General features: G+C 36.7%; 1 protein-coding gene and 1 pseudogene across 3 annotated transcripts in view; one reads left to right on the forward strand and one right to left on the reverse strand.

Moving 5' to 3' along the window:
- Positions 1 to 20532, reverse strand: part of LOC116719865 (sodium/myo-inositol cotransporter-like) — a 25529-nt pseudogene continuing 4997 nt past the window's right edge.
- Positions 8560 to 20532, forward strand: part of ngfa (nerve growth factor a (beta polypeptide)) — a 21325-nt gene continuing 9352 nt past the window's right edge. For 2 of the 3 annotated variants that reach the window (XM_032566153.1, XM_032566171.1), the window contains exon 1: positions 8560 to 8741. The gene's annotated coding sequence lies outside the window, so the exon portion shown is untranslated. Of the gene's footprint in view, positions 8742 to 18565; positions 18716 to 20532 lie in introns of all 3 variants that reach the window. The other variant, XM_032566162.1, reaches the window with a different exon arrangement.

A 20532-nucleotide genomic window follows, 5' to 3' on the forward strand; every position in this document is an offset into this window, starting at 1 on the left:
TCATTTTGGACTATTGCATGCCAGCTTGTCAACAAAGAAGACCCTGGAAATCAACCCTAATATGATAATAAACATAGAAAGAATCTTGAGGAAGCCCTGATGTTAGACTCTTTGGCATCAGCGATGTTCTTTGCAGCCACAACTCACTGTACAATTACTTAATATGCACACCATTACTAAATTGAGGCAGGGGTTTGACCCAGCAACACATCAGGCCAAAGGAGGTCAGGATCTTTTGGGCCTTGCAGGATTTTTAGTGTCTTGTTGAGCATCTGAGATACTGTTTGCAGGATACAGAAAATGTCAGATTTGGTGAAGACAGAAGAACGGAAGTGATGTTTGGATTGACCTGCATGTTTTTGAATCTTATCCTGCCAAGACCTCCATTTTGGATAAAGTTGATCCCTATAAGATAGAGCACTTCAGAGATTATCTAGAATGCTTGGACTAAGTAGATGACAACAACCAGACCTCCAGGGGGATGATGGAACGATACAGGTTCCACCCAAAGGATTCCTGAATGAAAAAGGCTCCTGAGTAGAGGTTCACAGACAGCTTAGTGGAGATGTAAAGCATGAGAGATAAAGCAGAAAACACACCTTCAGGCACCGTCCTCCCTATTGTTTGGACAGGTACTCTGTCATGGTGTAAACTCCAACACTGAATATACACAGCAACTGAGGCAACGGTAGTGTTGAATTCCAACGCAGCTACACTAAACCCAGCAAGTCCAATGAAATGCTCACTTCCTATGCTGCTGACAAGGAGAGATGCTTCCAAAGCACCCCAGTTCATGGATCAAGCAGCCATGAAGTAGCCCCTCACTGCTTGTTGCATTGCCAGGAAGCCAATTCCAAGCACTACGATAAAGTAGATTAGGACAACAATGTGGTGATATTTGGAGCCATAGTTGAAGGCTCCCAGTATCCCTTACCTAGCTTCTTGTTGAGACTACGTTTTAGTCCACATTTAAAACATTTGGAAATCAGTAACACTGTGTAAAATTGACCTTATTGACCTTTACATCATGTTATAATGTTGTAAAGCTCGTGTTTGAAGAATTCTTGAATCTCTGGTGGCAGCCATTTGGGGATGCCTAAATACTTGCTGTCATGAAGCATTGCTTATTTTCACAAAGCTCCTCCTCTGAGTTGCTGTCCCCAGCCAAGCTTCCGCCTCATAGAGCACCCCTCCCACGCACCTTTCCCACATAACTCCTCCAGAGTAGTGGTAACAGCAACTAACAAGCACCTGGTGAAACTTTGAGTATTATACAAGCTACTCCTCAGTCCAACGCATCTAAGAATGACTGTAAACGGCATAATGGCAAGGCATTATTGGGATAACAGACTGAATGCAAAGAGTAGGAGCTTCTTCAAGTGCATCTACTCCAAAAGAACATATATAAGAGTGTATACAACCTGCTGTCGTGTATTAACTTTTAAGCAGTTATTACAATAGCAACAGGCAAAACTGTGTTTGGATTGTTTGTTAGTGATGTGTGGGTGTCAGATCTAAATTATTATGTTTGTAATGTGGTTATTGAGGTTTTCCTGAAAATACAATCTTACTACATATACAGTACCACCGAAATTCAACTCCCATGCATTCCAGTCATATACTGTAATCACCTTCAGGGTTTTTACATGCCTTCACCTGGTTGCTAAACTATTCAGATTAGTCACAACTGGAAACACCCTGGGATCTCTTAAGCGTCATAAGGTGAATATATATACATCTTTGTTGGCTTAAACTTATAACCCTGTCAGAGAAAGCAACCCTGCAATAATTAATAGCCAAAATTGACAGACTGCCATATAGCAGGATTACAGTTTTATATTAATACACTTAACACTGTCACTTGAGCATCTCCACATAAACATGCAATTATACAGAAACATTAAACCTTTTTCATTTCAACCTAAGGAAACACAACTTCTCATTTGACAAGTTGTGTTTGGACCTGTGTGAGCCACATATGTATAAATGCCTTCCTATTGGTATGTGAGGGGGTATGTGCACGAGTATGCATGTTGACCCAGTTTAACCCTTTTCAAAGACACTCTGTGGGGTTTTCAAAGAGTAAAGCCAAAACAGCTGCAGCTTTGTTCAGATACCAGGTGTCTTTTTTTACTCACCTCTCAAAATTAACTCACATTTCTTCACCTCTTCTCACCCAAACATTCTGTCCATCTGTGGTTGAGTTTTGAAATTCCTCTGAAATGCTTACAAACTGACAATTTCCCTTGCTTAGTTAAATCATTAGTGCGTGCTTTTGAACGACAGGTAAATACTTTCTTCAAGAGAATTAGTAGAAACTTGCAAATAGCATTGTGGCCTTGGAAAACAGGTTGGGTTGCTATCTTATTTACCTGGGTGAAGCCAAAGATGTAGTCAACAGGAAACAGAATTGCCACCATCTCTTAATGTTGACAGGTTTTGGCTTAAGGCCTTGTAACTGAGAAAACAAAACCTAAAATGGAGCAATGGTTGAATAGTGTGCTCATTTTGGCAAATGTGCAATGTTGAAACAGGTCTGTTATTTACTTGGCTCATTTCTACAAGTAGTGAAGGTCAGTAGAGCAAAAAACATCTTGAATCCAGCATCTGAAGCCTCTCCTAGTCTAAAAGTTTAAAATTGATCACATATCATCAAATCTCCCAATGTTTTCTGATTGTACGTGTCACACAGTAATAATGTGCAACTGAAACAGGCTTACGTAATTTTAAAAATTGCTGGTAATAGGCTAATAAAAATCAGACTTTTCCTGTCAAGTAATGTTGTTACCTGGATGGTAACAAACACTGTCATTACTGCATGACTCACTTCAAGGTATAAGTTCAAGGTTGGAAATTTTAGAGCTTTTGTTTTTGCATATTGCTCTATGCCAGCTGATTATCTCGAAACTAGTATTTAACAAAGCATCAATTTCTCTGTAGTCATAGAAAAATCATGTAAATCAGCACATCTGATGCATTATCTGCCACAACTACCAGGAACAATCACCTGACAAAGCAGGTAGCCTGTGCAGCACAGTCTATGCCATCAGCATCATTCCAGTCAAAAACAGTGAGAAGAAGACAGGCTTTTTTTTTTCCAAAATGAATTCACTGTCTGGTCACTGTCTGGAAAATGCTGACAGCAATACCCAGTTAAAAAAAATATGTTTCCAATATATCCAGATTTAATAAGCCCATCTCAAGATGTTACAGTTAGGTTTCATTGGAAAACATTGCTAGCATGATGTTGGCATGACTGGGAGAAAAAAACAGTCATTCCAACTGGCATGACTGTTGGCATGAGTTAAGTAATTTCCTTCTCATAGTTAATGTCTTTGTACATATTTTTGTTACTTTACTAAGTTTACAACTTAGATGTAAACTTGGAACTAAAATGAACATATTTCTCTTATATTTATTTTTAGTGTGCTTCATGTAAGACAGCAAAATAGAAATAGGTCAACAGTCAGAATATGTACATATAATACATATTTTATTTAAATACAAAATGTTTTTTTATTTAAATTTCTTAATTTGTGCAGATAATTTGTGCAGATGTAAACAAGCAATGTTTGTTGTGAGGCAAATTATTACTTATGTAACTTCTCATTTGAGTTTTATTTATTTTTATTTTCATTATTCTGTGCTAGCAGATGGAGTGACTGGGTTCAATAAAGATATCCACAAGAAGCTGTGATGTGTTTTGATGTTTAATTGTGTAGGATACCAAGTGTTTGTTGGCAACACCACAAATCAACAGATACCTGCTTGTGCATGCTTATTGCTCAGCTATGCAGGGCTAATGACAAGTGAAAGCGAAAAAAAAAAATCTTTAACAAATTGACAAGAATGATCTTCAAGAGCTTTGTAACATGTTGAGAATATGCTCTTACATGTGCTGCAGTCGGGTGAGTCATGTCACTGTCACAATAAGTGGAGGGCAATGACCGTTGAAACTGTGTATCTCATATAATCTCTGTAAAACGAGAAAAACTCCTTGTGACTTTTGCTTTTCTAGAAGCAGCAAAAGTCAAACCACAAAAACGCTGGAAATTCCGTGTGGAAATTAGGTTAAGGGTAAGATTGTGAGAATGATAAGGTTTTCTTGTTCTATCTTTGGCTATGCTTATGGTTTAACCACAACAAGATTTTACAATTTTGGTGAGGGCAAGAGTTAAGTGATTTCCTGCTCATAGTTAATGACTTTTGTTACTTTACCAAGACCATTACTAGCTCTGGCTCTTAGACATTATGTGTTCTTGTACAAGGTAAGTATTCCATACTGATTTTGTAAGTACAGTCAATAAAACGTTTGGAGATGAGGCCTGTAAATCAGCAGATTCTCATGCTGGAGTTCCATTATGGGTTTTTTGTGTGTAGAACAGCTAGTCATTAAACAAGACATAATACTTATAAAAATGACTGACATATAAAGTTCAAATAAATGCCTAGAAACTTTGAATCAAATTAAAAAGAGCAAAAAATCCTGAACCATTGAAAGAAAAATGTTAACATCTTAAGCAGATATTGCTGGAGACTGAAAGAGTATTTGAGAGATTCTACAATCCCTAATCTCAATACAGACTCTCATCCCTTCACTTTGGCAAAGACCCAGACGTGAAATTAACACAAGATGTTGGTAGATTTAAAATTGCGCAAAGATCTCTGGGAATATGTTTCAGTAGCAGTGGGGCATATCTCGGACACAATGGTGAGAGAGGCTAAAGGTTACTACGCTCATTTTCCCAGTAGAAACACAGTGAGAGACACAGGAACACATAAACACACACAAGGGGGTTGGGTTTAATAAAGTTCTTGATTTCCACTGCGAAAAGATTGGACTTGGAGGACAAGTGTGGGAACAGCTAGAAAGGTATTTAAATTGTGAAATCATGTTGGATATCACACACCAGGATATACACGTTTTTTTTCTCTGTACATTATATGTTTTCCAGTGATTCGAGATCCATCTGTGCATACTGTGCATGATGTGTCTGAAACCAAACCGGGCTGTTTTCTCTTCTGTGTCCGTCCCTAGTGGGACAATAGCTGAATTCTGTATAGCGAGACCGTGGGTGGAAGGAGACAGAAGAGTCAATGAGTGAAGAGGCTTCTGGGGTGCGTCAGAACAAGGCCATGATGAGGGTGTAGGAGGATGAACTATCTAATGGGCAGAGCAACAGCTATTCAGTTACCTCACAGGACAACATGCATACATACTGTAGATGTGACTACCTTTAACAAAAGTGCAGATGATATTAAGCAACTCATTTATTTTCTATGTCACCAATGGACACCTAGGCGGACAGCCACAATCAGTGATCTTTATTAAGGTTTTCACTGAATATGTCAAAAGAATCTCCCCAATCCTCACCTAATTAACAGACTGTCTGTGATTCGCACTGGTTTTTGCAAGCATTACAAAGCACTCTTGATAATGTTGTAACATGTCATAACTATTTACTCTGCTGCCAATGCAAAAAATGTCATATACATTAATATAATTTATATTTAATCCAAATTTCTGTATGTTCAAACTTTAACTTAATAGATTCTGGGCTATGTCTTCATTGGCCAAGTTCCTTGCATACATAACACTTAAATAAATGTCATATTTAAAGCCTTAAACACACACATTAAAAGGGTAACACAAAGACGAATTTAATAAACAAGACAGGATTCATAATTCAGGAAGACTCCTTAATTATCAAGTCAACTGTTGGCAAGAGGGTGTGTCTGGCTTCAGATGAAAGGGAGTTTGTCCCATCAAGCAATAATGGATAATTGGAAAATTACGATATCTTACAGAATGTACTTCTTTCACCATTTGCAGAGTAAGACATTAGGAAAATGTTTGAGAAGTCTGGGAAAATCCAAGAGTGTAAAAGCCAAGACCGGAAACCAGAGTGAGGGAACCAAGCAACTGTCAAGGTTAGATCTCCAGAGATTTGTGTTTATTCTGTTTTGCACGAATTGCAGCAGGCTGTCTTAGATGAAATGTGCTTGATGTCGACAAGCCTGCTTGCAGTCCATACCTGTCTAATTTTTAACAACTTATTATGCATCAAAAAAGGTGAAATCTGACAAAACCCAGCATATGTTTCATTAAAACCCTTGAAAAAATTGTTCTACAGATTGCAGAGGATTTTAAACAGAATGTAGAAAGTAAAACAATATATCTCAACATATTATTTTTCTGATATGATTGGCCTTTTACATTTTTTTATTAAACATCGACTCATTTTTTCAATAACAGTGAGTTTAATAAGCAGCTAATGATTTCAAAATACAATTCAGCCTCTTAAGAACAGAGTTTCACAGCCATTTAATAAGTTTTCATTCTTGGACAAAAGCATTTTTATTAGTTATTGAGAGTGTCAGTAAAAAAAAAAAAGGATTCATTTTAACTTGGGGCAAAAAAGCCCTTTTTTGCTGGTGAAGAAAAAAAGGGCTTCACCAGCACCTTTGTGCATCTGGTGTTTCACATTAGACAAAATGATTTTGCACTGTTCCTTGAATAATGGAAAAAGTTTAAATAATTTGGAAACTGCTCATTCAAGACATTTTCTCTATATTTCAGTGTTGATTTCTCTTTGAAAAGATAAATAAACTTTTACCATTTCTGAGGAAAATGACAATTTCCTGTTAGGATGTTGTCATAGACAAGTAGCAGTTCTATGATATTCACATAAGTCAGAATAGGTAACAGGAACTGGGGTTATTCCTGCAACTACATGATCAAACGCTGCCCAATTTGAGTTCTAACCAGTTTCTTCATTCTGGGAAATGTAGTTCTCTTAAAGACAAATGACAGGAACATGAATACTTAGAATATCGTGAACAACTTGTGGCGTCTGTTGTAATAATTGTGCGTGTGTGTGTGTGTGTGTGTGTGTGTGGACACTCTCTGTCTTGAAACAACATTTTGCGCCATGGAGAACTTGTCCAACCACTTGACTGCTATGTCATTCAGAAAATTATTAACAGAGACTAAAAGGTGAGTGCTTTCATGAAAACAAAGACTGTTTTTTATGTGTTGTCGAGATTGCATGTCGCTTCATCTATGTGGTATTCCTTTATGAATAATGCACTGTAACAAAGATAAATTCCCCATTTTAGTGCTTGAAATCCTGCCACAAGCACCTTAAGATAACTGCCTCTTGCAGACAACTTATTGTGTCTGGATTAAAAAGTCTTTAAAGATGTTTTAAAGTACTCTAATAAATGCAACTGAGATAAAAAAAAATATATATATATATATATATTACATTCTATCCAAAGATTTTGCCTAAAACACATTCAAATTCATACACAAAGGACATCTGCAGAAGCCCCTGTGTTTAAAATGCCTCAAATATGAGAATATGGTTGCACTCTTGACCTCTTCTCCACCCTCTCAGTCAAAGTACTCAACCCTCTTCAGCCTTTCTCGCCCCTTAACCAACCACTGAGCGGGGTGCAGGGCCATAGTTCAATATCTGGGGTTTCCCCTTTCAGAGGCGTGATAACAAGGACAGAGGCGGTTTTGACAGTGACCGTCTTGTACGCACGGCCAAACACACACAAGCACCCATGCATACTGGTGGACGTCTGAAAGGGAACAATGTTCGCTTGGGTTTGAAGTCAACCCCATGGGGTCAAAACTCTTTAGCGGTAAGAGAGCCTTCTCATGTTTTTACTGGTTTTCCTTTCAAGCCTAATTTGAAACCCATAAAGTTTTCGATTATTTAACACGAAATATCTTAATTTTTCAGATGAAACAATACATTTAATCTTCCCAGCAAGAATAAAAAGCGATGACACTGACACACAATCCCTCCTTTCTCTTTCTTTTTTTTTTTTTTTTTTTTTCTTCTGTTGGTTGGCATGGTTGGGATATCCGAGTGTTCAGCGCTAGGGGCTCTGACAATGATACGGTTCAGGTCAAGGGAAAACCTTGAAATGGAAGACACGCACAAAACCAGAAAGACTGTGCAGAAACATGTCCAGGACATTATGATAAGACTTATATATTCATAAACAAGAAAGTCAGAAGTGTTGCGATACCAGAGCAGAAGGAGTCCGTTGAATACAGGGTGTGGCTGGCAGCTACTGTGGTGATGGGATATCACAGTCGCTCGTTTTGACATTTTTCTTTGCTTTCTTTACATTGTTCAACGATGACAAGTAGCAGAACTAAATAAATTCCTGACTCCACCAGACCATCAAACTTCTTTTCTTGTACATGCATGCATGTACAAATAAACTTGTTTTTAGGCATGCGTTATTTTATAAAATCAACTCTTGGAATTAAACAGCGTGGGAATTTTATCAAAATGTTTGAGAATCTGTTTTATTGACTTTCACTCCTTTGACATGTTAGTTGTTATTTACTTATAGTCAAACTCTTGTAGAAGGTTATCTCAAGAAAGCTGTCAGAAGGGACCCTAAGCGACAGGACTGGTTAAAAGCATTTGCGCTTCAGAAAGAGTTGCACAGAGGAAGGAGTGAAATGAAAGGAATACATGAATGACACCAGCACTAGGACCTGCAGGGAGGAGACTCTCACTAAAGATCACCACAGACTGTGGGAGGCACACAGACTGAAGTGGATGGCCCAAGACCTGGATGCAGAAGCGGGATTTTGATTTTGGGATAATTCTTCTGCAGCTCTGGGGGAAAACAAGAGAAGAGGAATATAGCTGACTTACTTTTCAACTTTTATCCAACAGTGGAGAGAGGAGAAGGAGCATTATAACGTGGTGAGTTTTGTTCTTCTGATTTGGGAGTTGAGGTAAAACCTGAGGAGTGTGCATGGCGTTTATTTTTAAAGACTCTTTTCTTTTTCTCTTTTCCTCCTTTACCTGCTTCTTAGTGAAAGTGAAGCCCTCTTGGTAAGGCTGAGGTTAAGCACCAGGCAGTTAGTCCTGCTTGCTGGGGAGAAAATTTCAGCTGGAAACAGCACACAGGAGGTGCCATAAAAAAAGTTTTACAAGATAACACTGCTAATGTTTGTGGTGCCATGTGCTGTCAGCATTTTTGCGTCACACACAATCATTTTCTGGGTTTGTTAAGAGAGCGAGAGGGGAGGACTGGGTCGAGCTTCAGCAGAGCAGAGAATACAGAAATGAAGATTAGAGAAGAAAAGAAAGGGGTTCTCCAAACTTCAATGGGAAGTCATTTACTGCTCAGTAAACTCCTGGGACATCAGGTTACCTCGTCTCCCCCCCTCTCTACCTTTTTTTTTTTTCTATCTGTCTTTCTTTCCCACTCATGTTACACAACCCTCAAAAGACTTGTAGATTCTGATGAGCTCCAGTGTCTAACATGAAGTTACGGAGGTTATCTGAGGGAGGGGCCTGGTGCTTGTGTGGGCGTGCCTTTGAACTTTTATTATTATTATTATTATACAGTTTTTTTTATATCCAGAGTTGTATATTTATGTTTCAAGACAAGTTTGTGAATTTAACACCGACTCTATGCCTGCCACTCCTACATGGAATTCTTTTCGGGCTTTGACAAAGCAGGAATGTCATGACGAACAAACATTTACTCACACAAACCAACATTAGACATCAAGGGCTTCAGGAGTAACTTCAAATTGATTTAGCCATGTTGCGAAAGGTCAGGTTGATTTTGTTTTAAATTAAATATCAACATCAAAAAAAAAACAAATGTGATACTAAAAAAAAATAGTGATTTCATCACTTATTTTTGCACTAACATCAATGTATCTGTGCTGCTGTTTTCCTGAGTAATTAAACATCAAACATTAAGTATCAAAGACAAAACTGTGGAAGGTAAAAAAAAAAAAAAAATTTAAGTGATTTTTGTGGCTGGTGTGAACCAACATGGATGCTGACAATTTTTCAATGACTTCTTTTTAGGACACAAAACGCAAAAATCCCATGGTGCGGTTCCTCAAACCTCCCCTCAGGTTCATGTTGCTTTTACTGTTACAACTGCACATTCAAAATTAACTTTCTAAAGAGTCCTAATCCTTATTTCTTGCTCTGTGAAATAAAGATAAAAAGAGAGATAATTTCTGCTTGAGAAAAAGTTTGGTATTCTGTCAAATTCCTTGCTTAGTGAAAAGAGGTGAACTAAAAATCTCCTAATTCACTGATTCCCTACATGTGCTGCAATTCAACTGTTAACTGTGTGTCATGGCTGTGGCCTTCTGGCATAAAAGTATGTTTCATTGATGAATATGTTTGAAATGTATTCTTTCAAATTGTTGGACTTTAAAACAGATTTGCACCAATTTTTCACGGACTAAGAAGCGAACCTGGTGCCAGAGCTAAAAACAGCTTAAGGCATTTGAACTCATGTTTCTATGTGTATGGAGGGCAGATGGACAGTGCTGTTTTCCCCTTCAGACAAAGATATCTGTGATTATTCATGACCCTCTCAGGTTTCCCTTTGAAGTTGAGTTACTGCTTTCTCTCTGTTAGCACCAGTGTATTCCTGTGTGCATTGTTTATGTGTGTATTTTTGTGTAATCTGTGTGAGTGTGGACTATATGTTGAAGAGGGAGCAAGAGCCACAGAGAACTCTGAAGAGACTTGTACAAGATTCTGAATGTCTTGCATGTTAGTGCAAACTATGATGTATGCTGGGTTAGCCAGAGGTTGAAACATGCTACACTGTTTACACATTTGTGGAAAATTACCACCTGTTATTAACAGTCATATTGGGTGTTCACCAATTTTAAGTTAAACTGGTTTTACATTTTGTGAAGCTATATGTGTTATTTGTAGGATGGTAAGATATAAAAGAGCCATAATGATGATGACTTGACTATATCAAAAGCATAATATTTCTAATATAACATTATAATAGCTTTAGCATGTTGAAGAATGATATAGAAAGTAACTATTTACAAATCTGATTAGAGAGAGAGTTAATTAGTTCTATGTACTATATGATTTTTTTAACTTTACTTTTTCCCTTTTAAATAAACTGCAAAATGCTTAGTATGATTAGTATTGTGTTTAAAACACCCAGGGTCCTCATCCTAGTCCCAGTCTCTTATAAACTTTTTCCACCTAGGTTTCATCTTATATATTTTTTCATCTTCTATTTGGTTTGTGTCAATATATGTTCCTGGTTCTGTCAGTTTTAGATTTGGATGTAGACCAGCGGTCGTCAGCTCCAGTCCTTTATGGCCAGAGTCCTGCAAGGTTTAAATGTTTCTTAGCTTCAAAATGCCTGAGTCAAATAATCAGGTCATTAGCACGACTCCATCTGGAGAACTTGCACACTAAGGAGGTAATTCAGCCATTTTATTGTTTGCTTGGACACATATAAAAGCTGCAGGACACTTGGTCTTGAGAACTGAAGTTGAAGATCCCTGATCTGGACGGTCCCTTCATCTTTTACGCTGATTATTGTGTTTTCATCCAAATATTGATTGAAAACAGTGACAACTGTGCTGTTACAAGCTAAATATGTCATCTGTCAATGTCCCCAACCTTTCAGTTTCACATTCTACAAAAATAATCTAAAATGTGAAACATATGTGACAAATAATTTATGGTAAATAGGAAAGAATAAATAAATTGATTTGTTTTTTAATCACCTGAATGGAAAATACATATGTAATTATCTGCATACAATACATGCTTATTACCATTCTGCAACAAATGCAGCTAAAATGTTATTGATGGAAATGTTAGTAATAATTTTCACTACCAATGTATTTTTCCAGTTGTCATTTGTAGCTTAATATTGGACTTTAAGTAAATAGATTACAATACATTTGTAATGGTTGTAACTATGGGTAATAAGTATCCAACTAAATAAAGAAACAACATGGTGTTGTCAGCAGGTAAAAGCGTAATTTTTTTTCCACATATGAGTGCATTTCATTTTAAAATTCAACCAAAATTGTGATTCAGAGACTTGCAGGAATTTCATCTGTATTTTCAATCATATTCTGATTGACATTTTTCACATTTGGAAAAGCAGTGATGTTCTCAGTCTAAGAACAGTTATCTTCTGCTTGTTTTTGCTGCCTATAATGCAAGTTTTAGAAAAACTGAAATAACTAGTAGAAAATTGTGGAAATAATAGTAGACTGTCAGGTTAACCTGACAGTCTACTATCTCTAAGTTATCTACTATCTCTAAATTTCATTGATATGGTGGCAGAACAAAACAAACAACATATTAAGGCACTTCTTACATGGCAAACAAAGTAAAAACTGATCTATGTAATTCTGCCTTCCTGACATTTGCTTAAAGTCTTTCTCTTCCTCACAATCTGAAAGAACCACCAAAGCATCTCCACATTTCATAGACAATTGACAGTTTCCTTTTAAGGCACTTAAACTTTATTTTAACACAACTCACTGATACCGAAAAGACAAGACTTCCTTATGCTGGACGTGACACTTTTTCACTGATCAGAGGTAATGAAACTGATTTAGCTACTGGGATGGTGAATAAGTGACTTGAGACGCAGGTGTGAAAACTTTGTGGAAGGCAGTGTAACTGGGAAGAAACCTGAGCAGGGAAACTGAGGGCAGGAGATTAATTGACACAGAAACGAACATAGTTGGAGCCAAGCAAGCTATCAAATGATCTTATGAACAAAAAGCTAAAAAGTAACACTAAAATAAATATCTAAAGCAATACACAAAAAACAGAACACAAAAAAGAACCATAATTGACCACAAACACAAGCCAAAATCTAAGTCAATTGAAAAGCAAAAGCACATCCCTTGCTGTTTTCTTCCATTTCCTTCATTATAATGTTCTCACTGTTTTCTGTTAGCTTAGCATTTCATAAAGCAAAAACCTAAATCTGCTGTTGGGACTCAAGGAGAGTTAGAGTCAAGCTGGTGACAGGTATCATTGGCACCTGAATGCCTGGTACTTAAAATATAACAGAAAACAAAACAGCAAGCAATCCATTGCAGCTGCACTCTCCTTCAGGAATTTCCATTTGAAACCAAAAATAAAAATTCTCCAAATGCATAAAAGATTTTTTATTTTTTTTTATTTTTTTAAATAATTTCATTGTTTTGTCTTCACTTCTTTTATTTTAAGATAATGACGATGTTAGGTAGCTGACATTTTGCAAGCAAAACATTTTCACACTGGCCAAACTCGGATTGCACAAAAGTTTACTCTGCAAGCAAAACATGCAATTAAACAAGTGGAATCTCTCCATCACCCTTCCTGTAGGAAAAAACAAAAAAAGATGTTTGAACATATACAGGAAAGCATCTATTTACAAAAGGTAAGGAGGTGATCATTCATGGCTCATAATGTAAATTGAGCATGGTTCTCATTTCATTCAGCACTAGGGTTTAAGGACATCTGGTGAAAAGCAGCCAATTGTAAGATCTGTCTGGAATCAGTGGGAGGACAAAAGGTCAGAGTTCATCCTTGGGATTTCACGTCTGAGCCTATGGAGGAACATAGGCATCTGGTAGGCAGGGAAGGTCAGAATTTAAAACCATAAACACAGGAGCTTAGAGCAGAGACTAGGGCAGAAAAATGGGAAATGTGGCCAAACTTAAAGGTTGAGAAGTGGTTCTTCCTGTGATTTTTTTGTGTGCATTTTTAATATGTTCTTTTCACTTGTTATGTACAGGCAAGTTGTGCTTCATTATCTAATGAGTTATGTGACAAATTGATTATTTTTTTTGTTTCTTCTATTGTAATTGCTGTTAAAGTTACTTTATTTAAAAATTTTTCACAAAGTCTAAAAGCGAGGTTGTTTACGAACAGCACCGATGTTGTTTGATATTTAGATCTTTCTGAGATTAGACAGACAAGTTGTCTCACATGTGTCGTTTCTTCATCTGGACCTGTTTTTCTGCCTCTTCCTATTGTACAATAGGTCAAACTATCATACTCCCATGTTTGTATTTTTCCAAATGGAAAATTGAACCCAGGGCTGTTGCTGTGTGAGTCAGCGTTTGACATTTGCCGTTCTTATTTTTGACAGGTGCTACATTTAGGTTTTCTGTCTTCCTCTGTGTGATACTTTTCTTGTGTTTGTGATCACAGTATATGCTTCAAAAAGTGACACCTAAGTGTGCAGACATGTCTGCACATTCTGCATTAAATGCCTCTCTGGTGCTTAGCTATGAGTCGCTGTTTCTTCATGCATGTGTAAACACAGTAGCTGATAAATCATCAAATTGCTGAAACCTTTTTCAGAGCAAGAATAACTTTGTCATGGTGCTAATCTGTTGACTTAGTGCATGTCTTCTGTTTTGAATTGTTTCGCTGCAACTCTTTTGATATGCGCGCGCGTGTGTGTGTGTACATTTGGATTGTTTTGATGACACTGTCTTCGTCTCCCTCTTCCTTGCCCTTTATCCCAAATGGGATGCAGCTTGTCTGGACATGACAAGAACCTCTACCTTGTTGCCATCATTATGGTAAAAATATTTCCTTATTTTATAGTGTTGATTAAGAAGCAAGCAACATTTTGGGCTTTTAAAAAGATGCTCTACAGTGAGATGAATTTATAAACTTCCGTTCTTATTCATTTCCTGTCAGAAGTCAAATGAAACAGGAATGTTATTTCTTTAGCAGTTCTGTGAATTATGCACATGTGTATATACTGTGTATATGTATGTATACAGTATATATATATGTATGTCTACTTGGATGTGTATTAAATGCATGCATACACCTTAGCCCCAAGAACCAAAGCAAAGCCACTCACTGTGCACTTATTTGGATTGTTCTGATGGGAGAATGCACAGAATGCAGAGGGATGAGCCACTGGCTAGTTGCTACAGACTGCTCTCAGCCAGCAGACAGAATTAAAATGCCGTCCTTGCTTCCATCTGTGTTAGCCAGAGATGATCCCTAAATCACTATGACTTCAAGGTCTTTATAACTGCTTTTCTTGGCCTTCGTCTTCAAATTTTCTAATAGAATTGTCATCTAAAATCCGAGTATTTATGGCATTTCATTAAGATTTTTCACTGAACATGAAGGCATTTGAGAAGACTTGATTTATCAGAGATTACATGCACAACCAGAAAACACAAGCAGCTGAACTGGAAAGCAGGCACCCTATCTCTTTCACCATAGATCTGCTCACACACTTAACATGGCATGCTGCTTGCAGACAGAGGATGGGCCTGGGAGGTCCCACACAGACAGGTGGTTGACATCAGCTGGAGGGGAGGGAGGGCAGAGAGACACAGAAGCACGGAGAGAGAGAGTGATGACAGAGTGATGTAGAGACCACACAGAACAGAAAATGGTGGGGTCAAGTCTTTAGTAAGCATGACGGCAAACTGACAAACACCGGGAGTAACATTAGACTTTTCTTTTTTTTTCTTCAAGCTTGGTTTGTTGTCTACAGAATGCACAGCAGTCTTGCATGTGAAACTCATATTACCAGCAAGTAGAGGTAAATTTATGCTTTATCTTGTTGACCAAAAACTTTTAGAAGGCTGTCGTTTTAAACATAATAAGATATCTGTTTAAAAAAAAAAAAAAAACGTGTGATACTAACAAAAACATACATGGTTTATTAGAGTAATTAGATTCACGTTATTTATTTAATTTGCTTTGAGAGTAGTTCTTTGCAATTCAAAAAACACATTTTGAAATTCTAATAATATAACCCAGTGCATTAATCATCAACAAATAATTTACTGTCTTAGCAATGATATTTTAAGCTTAAATATATTTAAAAACACTTTCTAAATTGAGTGAAATAAAGGTTGAGAGACTGAACATCACTAAGTGGTAATAATTCATTTCAATAGATACTTCTTTACTAAGACTCCAACTACATAGCGCCAAAACTTTTAAGATTCTTTGGTTTTACCATTTAGTTGAAATTGCAAACAGGTTTAAACAATACCAGAAGGACCATTCAAACAATGCACAGTTTGCATATCCTTATTTCTGATGAAACATATGCACATTTTTTGTCTACAGGGCCACACCCATGCTTGTGGCACCAGGACAACAGCGCAGCAGGGAAAAGGGCACAATGGAAAATTTTTGGTGGCTGAGCAAGCACATCAGTATCTTTACGCCCACGTCTGAAAACATGCAAATTTTACCCGACAACTTGCTTCTGATTAATTCTCTGTTTTGTTTACTATACCGCACAGTCACAGGTGCCATAGAAATGTATGTACTTGTATGTCAACGGTGGAGAGGTCATCGAAGCGTAGATTTGTAGGAAAATGAGTCAAGGTCGACTCAGGCTGGTGAGCCGTGTGACTCACCCTTAGTCAGCGATCTATATATGAAACACAGCTAAGATTTATCTCATGTAATTACTGTTGTTGAGTTTCTCCATTGGAATTAATAATGTACAAACCTCTTCCACACTGTAATGATTCTGATATTAATCTAGATTTAAATCAAAGTATTTATCTATTAATGTCACAAAAGAGGTTGGTGGTTTCGGAGGGGGCACCCGAACGTGGGCAAAGGGAGGCAGAAGTGGAGAAAAAAAAACCTGTATAATAAAAAAAGACATCTTACAAAACCAAAGTCCAAGGTTCAAAATTTCAAACACAAAATGAAGACATGAAATAAATCCCAAAACATACCAGAAACACTGAGGGAAGAATTACTCACTGGGGTAGTTTCAAGCAGAATACATCAGCTGAGGATGGATGAACCAACAAAGAACAATGAAAAACAGTCATCTGATGTACTGAGTGATGAATGGAGAATGACATTGAATGCAGGTGAGTTAATCAGGGGATTAGGAACAGCTGTGAAAAACAGCAAACAGGCAGAGTGAGGGGAAGATGAATAATTAACACAGAGGAAGCTGAACTAGACACATTAGATAATAACTGGGTAAGTTTTGTAAATGACAGAATTAAGAATATGTATAAATCCTTTGCAATTATATATACAGATGGTTCAAAAGATTTAGATTAAAATAAAACTGGATTTGCTTAAACTATTAATGAACCAGGTGTATTTATGAAACAAAGAACATCTGACCATTTAGCTGTGTATACAGTGGAAATGTTAGCGATATTGATGGCCTTCAAAATTAAATTCAAAAATCAAAATAAAATTGAAAAAGTTCTTATATGTTCAGATTTATTATCATCACTAATGTCTATTTTAAATGCCTCATCTGACAGTCATGGAGTTGGTGTATGAAATTTATGAAGTTATATTTAGAATGACACAAGCTCAAATAAAGATTAGGTTTACGTGGATGCCTGCTCATAAAGATATAGAAGGGAATGATATGACAGATCATTTAGCTAAGGTGTCTTTAAAACAAAGTATAATTATGGAAGTAGCATTGTAAATCTGAAATTAAAATCAATTATTAAGAGCATAATTAAATCTGAATGGCAACAATTGTGGCAGGAAGGAACTAAAGGTCGTCATTTATTTCATATACAAAAGACAGTAGGGAATATGGAAATAATTGGAGAAAATCGAAAAGAGCAAGTAGTAATGAAAAGATTGCGGCTCGGACATACTGGGTTACATAAAAACTTTACATTTGATAGGTAAACATCCAACAGGTAGTTGTGAGTGTAGTATGGATATGGAAACAGTAGAACATGTAATAATTCATTGTGAAAAATATATAGTAAGTAGAGAGAAGCTAAATCAAGAAATTAGGAAATATGATATAGAGACATTAAAACTTAATAAGATATTAATTAAACATAAAATAAATAAAGCAGTTATTAGATTTTTGAAGGAAACAGGATTATATATAAGAATTTAGATTAAATTCTAAATTATTGTAGAATTTAGAATTTATCCTGGAGTGTGGACTATGCGGGCCCACACTCCAGCATAGTAGATGGCGATAATACATCTTAACGTTAGATGTCACCCGCCAGTAAAAATCCAAAAGAAGAAGAATAACTAGAGACATAGAAAAAATGCAAACGATGAGGTACAAGCACAGAGAAAAGAATAGGTTAAACCAGGTAACTAAATACGGAGGAATTAACTAATATGTTACTTAAACATATTAGTTAATAAACTAAGGAATAAACTAATGGAAATAAACAACTAAATATGGAAAAAAGTATTTTCTTACAGTAATAAACTCGGAAATAATTAGAGAGAAACACAAAAGAAACAAAAAACAGGCACAAGCACCTGTCAATAGTTTCTTGAGAAGAAACATTGTGCTGAAACTCTACCTGGCCTCTATCCATGAGTGATTTCTAACTCCCCATTAGGACCATTAGCTCAGCTCTTGGATTCATGTTAACCTAAAATGTTGTCCCTTGTTTTTTGTTTCCTCATACTTCAATCTACTTTACTTATATTCCCAATACAATATTACATTCCCCTTCTCTAGCCTCCTTTATAACTTGTTGTCTCTCCCCAACCCTTGATGTATCTGACTTCTTTCTCCCTGTTTTTCCATCTTTGTCTTTGTCCTTGACCGTGGCCAAACAAGCATTCTTGAATCTGGCCCTCCTCTCTAGTCAACGCTGTGGGATTTTAGATTCTCTCCAGGAAGGGGGAGTTACTGCCATAGCTATGCTAAAAGATTAACCACTTGTCATGAGAAGATTGCTGAATGTCAAGGTCATAAAAGCTAGGGTTCTGGAAAACATGTTAATCATTTTGTTCATTCTGCCTTCAAGGCCTTAAAGACTGGACTCCCACGTCCACTTGTCCACTTCAGGGAGAGAGTGGGTTTACTGGTTTACTGGCTGGACCCAATTATAGCGAGGAAAGACAGGAGAGAGAGCAAAGCCTTTCCCCAATACAACTGGGATGCTCTGCCTCCAGAGGTTGGTATCAGCTAGTTGCATCTACTTAGTTTCATTTATTTGAGTACAACTAGTGTAGTTTTAGTAGGCCATATTTTGGATCTTTAATAAAGTAAAATTACACATTGCTCCCTGTAAGCATTTGTTTCATCTTAATCTTTAAAATGCCACAATTTGCACCTGACTTTATTTTATTTCTGTCATGATATCCCTTTAATGTTAAATCAGATGCTGTGATCTTACTTGAGTAGCCTTTTAAGCAAATACTTTTTTACTCTTGCTTGAGTATTTTCTTTGATGGTCATTTTTTACTATTACTTGAGTAAGAATGTATTGAAGTAGTGCTGCTCTGACTTGAGTACAATTTTGGAGTACTCTGCTCCTGGAATATGGACAACCTTATTGCTCAAATTTACAGGTCCTAGCCCAAGTGATACGACTATCACTTAGGGTTTGTTCTACCCAAAATATTTTACAGAATATATAGCTTTAAGTCAGTTAGTCTCAAACTAAGACAATCAAATCTTTAGATTATAATAAATTTTTGACTTGAATGAAAAAGAAGCACTTCAGCAAAAAAAGAAGAAAGAATCCCTCACTGTTGTATTATATTCAAATGCAATTACTGCTGAAATGAAAGTCAGAAGAAAATGTTTATTTTGGAGTTACTCATAGATGCCACAAGGTGATAGTGCTGTGTTTGTTTTGAATTCCCTTCAGGAATATCACAATGACTCAATCTTACTGTTAGTGATTCATACTTCAATGTAGCGTAAGTGCCTTGAGGTACTGTTTTGGTGTGTCTACTCAATGTCAATGTTGTTGTTTAAAAACCCACAACTCCGAAATAGAGTTTTCAAGAAATTATGTCTAGGATTGTGTACATTAAACCAGTGGTCCCCAACCCCCGGACCAATTGGTGTTGGGCCGCGCAAGAAATAATTAAATACTTCCGTCTAGATTCCGATGTAGATTTACTACAGCTAATGGATCAGAAAGAATCATTTGCATCATCATCTGCTGTTGTTTCAAACTCAAAAAAATCGTTATTTTTTTGTGACTCATATGAGAAAAGGTAATTTCTTTATCACCTGTGTATGTGCATTAACAGAGGAGTAAAGGTGCTTGTGGACACAAGTGTGTTTTCAACTACACAACTGTCATGAAGTTGTTGGGAACATACTTTATAGGATGTGAAGTCTTATCTCATATATAAGATGGTCTTCCAATAGGTCACTGTACAGCTTCTATGGCACAGTATGGTCATTTGTATCCAATTTCAGTTAATTTTTTAATGGGAAGGAGACATAATCTAACCTTGACCAAAAAGATCCCTGGATTTTTATCAAAAACAATGATTGTGTAATTTTCCTCAGAGACAAGATAACATTAACTCATGCCAGTGCTCTCCACCTGCACATATAAACTTGCATGGTTCTGAAATCTGTTCTCTGTTAGACACAGAATCTGCTACTCAGGAAGTAACCTCTGGCTTATAACTGTGAGCCAGGTCTAATTCCAGGAGCAAAAAGTGGGGATACAGATAAATGAAAGACCATCAGAAAAAACAGAGTTGAATGATGACTTTTTTTACAATCCCTCGTTTTCATTTTCCACACCATGTCTGTTCTGATTCTCTCAGGATGTCCCTCAAATATAGTTTTGTCCAATTTTTCCACAGCTAGTAATCAAAACATCTGTGGGAACTGATAGTCTGTGTTTATTACAAACTTTCTTTCTTCTTTTTTTTTGTTTAAAATTGGTTGATGAATGATTTAATTTGCTCCAGAAGTTTACTTGCATAATAAGGCTGAGTTATGAAGCATTCAGATAAAATC

The sequence above is a fragment of the Xiphophorus hellerii genome, chromosome 1, assembly GCF_003331165.1.
Source record: "Xiphophorus hellerii strain 12219 chromosome 1, Xiphophorus_hellerii-4.1, whole genome shotgun sequence".
NCBI classification, from domain to species: domain Eukaryota; kingdom Metazoa; phylum Chordata; class Actinopteri; order Cyprinodontiformes; family Poeciliidae; genus Xiphophorus; species Xiphophorus hellerii.